The sequence below is a fragment of the Poecilia formosa genome, unplaced genomic scaffold, assembly GCF_000485575.1.
Source record: "Poecilia formosa unplaced genomic scaffold, Poecilia_formosa-5.1.2 Scaffold263, whole genome shotgun sequence".
In the NCBI taxonomy this organism is placed as follows: Eukaryota; Metazoa; Chordata; class Actinopteri; order Cyprinodontiformes; family Poeciliidae; genus Poecilia; species Poecilia formosa.
The window spans coordinates 321,636-329,563 of NW_006800202.1; the positions used below are offsets into that span (position 1 = coordinate 321,636).

Genomic DNA, 7,928 nt, shown 5'->3' on the forward strand with positions numbered 1-7,928 from the left:
ATATATTGTGATTTTGCTGCAGGTATCGATCGTCAGGAGTCACGGAGGAAGACATCCGGCTCCTCTTCATCACCTCCTTATAATTAAAAGGTTTTCCGTTTTTCCATCAGGTCTCTTTGATCTCTAACGGAGCCAATTACAGGCACGAGCCCAGACACGTGCCAGGGGAGCCTCGCTTATTGCATCACCAAACATTTGCAGCTGAAGCCTGGAGTCTCTTCATTTGTCTGAATAATAAGAGCTGGACTCTTTGTTGGTTGAACCAACCAGGCTGGGAAAGAAAAGAAGCGTCTTCACACATCCGGCCGCTCTGCTCGATTCTGGTTTGTCGCTGAAACCAGGATGGGAGCGAGCAGGAGGAGAGGAGGGTGTGTGTGTGTGTGTGTGTGTCCATGCAGGAAGGATGCTGTGTAGTAGAAAGGGAAGCGGGCGGGAGGGGGAGGAGTGAGCAGCTCCCCTGTCACTACGTCAGGAGCCATCACAGGAGCCTCTTTCTGCTGAAGGATCCGGGTGACTCCCTGCGCCGATATCATCCCAGTCGCCCTAAAATGCGCTGACCTCCTCATCCCAAAGGTAAGATTATTTAATCCAACATCTCCCCTCCCCCCTCCACCTTTTCCCTACGGCTTTTCTTGCTCTGCGTCCGTTTATAATCGGTTCTGTGACCATTTCACAGCCAAGATCCCTGACAGCCTCCTGATAAAAATGGTTCTTCGATGAGCCTAAAGCCCTTAAATGATAATAATTGATAATAAATGGTAAATGAAGCTAGAAATCGGTTTGAAATGTGTTTCTGGGGGCATTTTGTTGCCAGCTGCGTTCTGTTCTGGTTCCTTCAGAGAACCAGCATCTTCCATCCTTCTCATAGATCACGTTGTGTTCTGTTTAGCGGTTTTAAGCAGCGCTAACCCGCAGCTCCAGATTTCTAAACCATGTCTGCTAATTAGCGCTGGTTTCGGCTCCGGTGCCCTTGCCTCTCTCCTCTCCGCCTCGTTTCTAGATTCCGCCTCGTTTCTCCTCTCAGATGAAATCCTCACAGCCTGCCTGGTTATCTGTGGTTTTATCTGCTGTGAATCGTGAAGGAGGTTGTAAATGTGCATCCTTGGAGGTGTCCTGCGTCGTGTGCAAAAATGACCTTGTGGAAACCCAGCGGGGAGGATAAGATGGAGAACGAGTGATGAGCAGTTTTTCTTTTTTTTCGGTGTATTTTCGGGTCTTTCTGTTTGCTCTGCTCGGATCCTGCGCTGCAGTTGGACCTTGCTCTGGTTTGTTTATGATGTGAGGCAGAGTGCATCCTCAGCGCTGCTGGCTGATTAATTCATGTTCCACCGTTACCATGAGATGCATTTTACAACTTTGCATGTGTGATGTGTTGTGTCGCTGTGTGGCAGCCATCCTGCAGCTCAGTCGGCCTGTGGGATGAGACGCTGCAGCGACCCGTCACCAAGCAGAATGTGGGACTGAAAATAGGTTTTATTCTTCCTCAGGAACCAGATTAAAGAGCTCCAGCCCAGTTCGTTTGTTTTCAGTTCATGTGTTCATTTGGTCCCCTCCTGATCCGTTGAACAGTTTGGGTGTTTCCCCTCATGCTCTCACAGGAGACTCATTGTATTCGTTTTTATTTCTCACTGAGCTGCCGTCGCAGAATTCAGTGTCGATTTTCAGCAACATGGAAAACTGAACATTAAAAACCCAAATAAACCAGTTGGCCCATTTGGATGGACTGTCTCCTCACTCATGTCCAGACAAGATCCTAAAGGTCAGAGGTCAGAGTGGTGCAAATGAAAGACTTGCTGTTTTACTAGGACACTCAGATCAGGACAATTTGTCTGTCCTGCAGTAAAATACAGAGCCAAATTAGTGTCAACATAGAGTCAATATATGGCCAATACAGGACCAATAAAGAACCAATACAGGACCAATAAAGAACCAATACAGGATCAATAAAGAACCAATACAGGACCAATATATGTCCAATCCAACCTGGCATTGAAGCAGAGCATCTAATGAACTCAGCCTATTTGTCTTTGTGCTCTGGAAGGAAAATGGAGTTAAAAACTAATTTTGCAGCTGCTGCAGCTTCTGGGTTTTCTTTTTTTATTGAATCATTTAGACTCCAGGTTTGTTTACAATATTATGATTAAAGAAGTGACCTGAGCTGGATGAGGATCTGCTGTGTGAAGCTGACTTCTCACCAGGTACTTCAGGTTCCTCCTGTCAGGTTATTTGGACTCTTTGCTTCTTTTTTCCCTGTATTAATTACTTATTTTCATATTTTTTCTTTATCTGTGTTTATTTCCTCTGCTAGTTCAGTTATTCTTATTTTAATTTAGTTATCCTTGTTCTGTTTTACTCAGCTTAGTGTGACTTTTATTTATTGTTTGTTTAGTTATTAATTTCACTTGGATTCATTTTTCTCCAGTTTGTTGCTCCTCCCTTGTGTTTCTCTCTCTCCCTCCTCTGTCTTTGGTTTCGTCTCTCAGCTGCAGCCTGTTACCAATCAGCCTCTGGTTCTCTGTGCAGCAATCAGCTCACCAGCATTTAAGCTCCTCAGTAGCTGCGTTTCCATTACAAATGTGTGCAAAGCTTTGTCTATATTCTGATAACATAAAAAAACAACTTAAGTTTGCAGTTGCTGTTTCCATTAAATAAGAACTGAAATTAAAATCACACATGAATGAGCTTCTTCACAAACCTGAGGCCAAATCCGTCCCACCGTAGTTTTTCATGTGACCTGCTGGACTCCAGAGATCTTATCACTCAAATCAAAGCAGTTTTTATCTTCTTACTGCCAAATTACATCAATCAGTTCCTCCAGCTGTTTGCAATTCTGTGATCATGGAAATTAACATAAAATCACGAGAAGCTTGCACTTTTTCACGGTAATGTATAATTTCAATTTCTTATAACTTTTTCTCAAAAATGGTCGAAAACACTGGGTTTAAGTTAAGTTGAACCCAGGTGGAAGTATTTCTTTCTTCCACAGCTCGGTCATATCATCTATGACCGATACGGCAAGTAAGAAAAAGTCACATTTACCCTCATATATAGGTATGCAAATGATTTTTGCAAATATTTCTAATTTAGTCCCACAAAATCAGTGATTTTAATTGTGGAAAATTTGTTAATGTGTTTTATCAATACATTTTGGCACAAATGGCCCTTTGAGAAAATTCATAATATTGATATGGAACAAAATGAAGATGAGTTTTCTACCCAGAAACTAGCAGCTCCAGTTCAGATTCATCCTTCTGTCGTCTTCGTTTTTCTCTGGACTTTGTTCACACTGAAGCTGCATTAATTTTGTCAAACTAGTTTTGGTGGATGTTGTGAGAAGAACTTTGATTTTGCTAAAATCCATTAAACTGAGCTGGTGCTGATTGTTTTGTTTTCTTATTCGACACGTTACAAAACCCAAACAACCCAGATTTAAGCTCATTTAATGATCAATGTTGACTCTGTGGCCCCTGGCCCGGCCTGCAGCACAGTATTTCCATTGACAACGAGCAGCAGCTGCAGCAGCAGCTGCAGCAGCAGCAGCATCTTTGTTTGGTGTTCCTATTTTCTGCCTGCTGCCCTGCTGATTGGACCGCGCTCCCGTCTGTCCTGAGATTATCCCGTCACGTTCCAGCTCCCCTCTCCGAGTCAGATACAGTAGCAGAACATCTTAAAACACGCGGCGACACTCAGCCATCAGCGCCGCTCTGTGAACATCAAGGTGGCTTTTACGGATCGAACCGCCTCATTTGCACTTGTGGAGACATCTGTTTGGACCTCACACCCGCCATGTCTCTGCTCTGCTGCAAGGCAGAGGAATAATCAATGGCCTTTTTCTGTCAGCTGCAGATGAAAGAGGGTTGGAGCAGCAATTAGAGTGGAGCGCACCATAAATAACTCACAGTGCATCTTATTTCTGCCAGGGGTGACTTCATGCTGTCCTCTGGTTCAGGATGGCAGGAGGATGTTTGATGAAACATCAGGGATCAGGGGTGTCCAAATCGCTGATTCAAAAGTTCTCACAGGCCAAGAAAATAAAAATAAAACTAAAATCAAGCAAATAAAGTAGTCCAGTTTTTTGTAGGAAAGATCCTTTTGATCATAGATCCAAAAGGATTTTGCCTGTTTGCTGTAGGAAAAGAAAGGCATCTAGTTTTTAATTTTTTTGCTTGATTTAATAAATTTGTTCCCATTTCCAAAGTTTTTCATGATACTTTGCGATACTATTGTGATAAGGATAAAAGTGATGACAAGAACAACATATTACTCCTTTTTATGTGACTGTAACTTTGTGTCACAGCATTTACAGCCCCACAGACACAAATGACTCACTTGAAAACATTCCCAACCATAATACACTTCTTTAGGACACCAGTCACATAAATAAGTGTGTTTGTATCACTAAGTTGCACATAGTAACTGTATTTTTACATTTACTAGTATTTATTGATGCTTTCATTCAACAATCCATCGTCAGTCTCGACAACAAGGACAGTTCTGGGAAGTTTTAAACGCCATTAAGTGGAATTTATGGTGACAACGATAAATCATAATCCTTATGACAAGAAATTCATCATGATAATGATAAATGGTACGATAAATGCCCTGCTGCAGGTTTTGGGTCACTTTCTTCCAAAATGTTTGCTACATTTACTCAATTTTAATACATTTAATAAAAGCTGAATGTGGTGCAGCTTTTCAGTAAAAACCTCTGGACACACGTGGTTCTAGTTATTATTAAAGCTTGGTTATTAAAAGATGAATACTTTGTGTTATGCTTGACTGTTTCCATGTTTATAATGATTTGACCCTGATTTAAAAATAAAAAGGTCAATAGATAAACATTTTCTGTACTTTGGTAGTGAATTATAAATCTGCTCATCTGAACTTGTTTTTTCTTCTGAATGAACATGATGCAAACAGAACGGAGCTGGAATCACACGGCCATGAAAACGACGCTGCGCTCGTTGCTCTCAGAGCGCCGGGCTGCAGTGTCTGCAGACGGCATGCTGATATGTGCATCATGAGTTAGGCTTTCACGGGTTTTATAATCACCTTTTTAAATCCCTGCAGGAGGTTTCTGACTGTCACAAAGAATTTAGTCCTGTTGCAGGAACTGAACCTCTGTTTCTTTAGGCTAAACTACAAACTCAGCTAGTGAGGTTTGTGGAGGCAGATTGACCTGCTGATCTCTCCAAGCTAAATTTGGTTCTGTTTTGGTCGAGTACTTTGAATTGACTTTAGGTTAAAACAGAAGAGATCAGCAGCTCAGGTGGGAGAAACTGTTGATATGATAAATAATAGTTACTCTTACTGGAGGAGTGGCTTAGAGGAGACCAAAATGGAGGTCTGCACATTACCCTGACCATGCTGTTAGCTTGCGTTGTTAGGTGATTGAGCAGTACTTGCTTATCTGTGATGTTATATTCTGGAGGTTTTGAAATGGCTCATTTTCCAGACACCAAAAAACATTAATTTATTACCAAAACCGGCTGGAAGTTTTGGTTTCTTTAACAGCTGGGTTGTTTTTAGAATCAGTAGAAACCCAAATGGAAGTACAAAAATGTGCAGATTGTGAATTTTGCATAAAGCATCCTCTTCAAGTGTGAAAAGTCACAAAAAGACTTCCAGTAGAATTTCTGCAGAAGATTTTGCGACTGTGACTTGACTAGAGGGGCTTTTTGTTAGCTTAAAAGAAAGTGGAGCAGTTGAAGAGGTATAAATGCTTGTGCTGCTCATTGTAGATGTGCATGGAGGACACGGTAGGTGTAAACATCTGCAGGAGGAGGTGTCCTCATTAACTAAACTGCTGAGTGAATCCAGAGGTCTGACGATGTCTGCATGCGTGGCCGTCGCTACAGAATCAACAGCTTTCAGTTCCAGTTCCACTCCTGCTGGAAATTGGTGTAAAAATGCTTCATTATTGAAATGCATCTCTGCCTTTTGTGATGTATTGGTTCTCAGCAGAATGATAGATAAACAATTAGCTGCACTACAGTTCCAAAGGTAATGAGCTTGTGGAGACATTTCTCTATTAGACCTGAATGAGAAGATGACAAATGCAGTCCATTTATCCCTCACAACGTTTACATGCTTCCCTCAGCTTGGCTCCCTCTGACTGCCGTTCAGCCCGTTTAACAGAGACCAAAGCCAAAATGGATGCAGGGCCTGACGTCACGCTGTTTGACATGGTGTTGCTATCCGACTTGCGGCCTCCGTGGATGCAGAGCCTCCCAGAGGAGACCTGCGTGTTGAGGTGGAGCTCTGGCCTGGTTGAGCTGAAAACAGCCAATGTTCGCTGGTGTGTGCAGCTCTGGGTTGGACGTGATGCAGCTGGAAGAGCTGTGTGACTTTGTGCAGATGAGGGAGCGTGAACTGGAGCGAGGCTGCTTTATTGCAACAATGCATCAGCGCGGGGGGAGGTCGAGTCGATGCTCAGACCGCTGTGCCTTCGGCCAGAGAAGAGCCATGAATTATTGAAGGAACTGAAAGAATCGCTCACTCAACATCAGCAGGAGTTAGTTTTTATTTACCTGGACTCCTGATGTTTGTACTGAAAATAAAGAAATGTTGACTTGTATACTTTTTGCTCACACAATTTGCTGCTCCTTTCTGTCTGAATTGGGTAAGAAGCTTTCATTCATTCTGCTCCCTGTTCTTGGAACAAGAAACTTTGAAATTGACTGAATAAATCTCATTTGTGTTTTTCCATCCAAACTAAACTTTCTCGAGACAAATTCAATGACTGTTTTTTACGGCTTGACCTTTTCTTTTGTGTTGTATTTGTTGGTGCCTCTTGACCAGGACTCCCTTGAAATCGTTGTATTCTCAATGGGTTAAAATTTTAAAATAAATAAGATACTCGGTGTCGAGAGCAGAGAAAATATTTTGGATAAGATGGACAAGGTGAAGGAAAAAATGTAACAGAAGAAATAACAGACATCTGAGTGAAATGCTGTGGAATGACCTTTATCAGGTTCTTTACATTTTAAAATATGAATTACAGCAATTCTGCAAAGATATAAAAATGAATGGAAGTTGTTCCTGCCAAGATCGGCACAATCAGTTATGAGGTCTAGGAGGAAATTACATTTAAGGGTCAGTTTGTGTTGATTATTCACCTTTGAAATTAAAATAATAATTTGAAATGTGGATTTGTATTTTCTCAGATTATCTTTGTGTGATATTAAAATTTGTTTGATGATCTGAAACATTTTTTTGCATTAGAAAAAAGCTAAAACAGAAGAAATCAGACAGGTGTTGGTTTCAGGTGGGTCGGCTGCTCCGTCCTTCACATTCTGACTCCAACAGAACCGGAATGATGACAAGCAGTAAACATAAAGCTTTAAACTTACATGCTCCAGTTGTATGATTTTCAGCTGCTCCCTCTTTTGAGCGTTGATATGAAAAGAGCGTCCAGCTGCATAATTTCCTCTAGTGGACTGTTTATTGTAGGTTTGGGTGTTTGTTTAATGAGTCTGCTGGAGGCGCTGGGTGTGATTGAGATTTCCAAACAGAAGAAGTTTTATGTAACATTTTAAATGTTCTTAAGAAGTATCTGAGATACTGAGGCCGGAGAAGGAGCAGACAGATTTGACTGATTCTCACATCGCTGAGCTGTCAGGGGGAACGATGCATTTATGATCACGACTTCTGAAGTAATCCCTGAGCCACATAAATCACTAGAAATGTCTGTATCTTCTTTTTTTTAGAGGGTGTTCCTGAAAAATAGCTTCAGCTTCAGTTATAAGCTGCAGCATTTCTGATCGGGAGAAAAAAAACATCTCTGCATGTGAGAAATGAATCCTGCGCTGCATGACATTACCAGCCATCTGCAGCTAGAAAAGGAATCACCACTTCCCCACCGCACGCACGCACGCACGCACGCACGCACGCACGCACGCACGCACGCACGCACGCGCGCACGCACG

General features: G+C 42.1%; 1 protein-coding gene across 1 annotated transcript in view; it reads left to right on the forward strand.

Annotated features, from left to right (window-relative positions):
- Positions 1-423: 423 nt before the first annotated feature.
- Positions 424-7,928, forward strand: part of sv2a (synaptic vesicle glycoprotein 2A) — a 31,362-nt gene continuing 23,857 nt past the window's right edge. The window contains exon 1 of the mRNA XM_007570540.2: positions 424-573. The gene's annotated coding sequence lies outside the window, so the exon portion shown is untranslated. The remainder of the gene's footprint in view (positions 574-7,928) is intronic.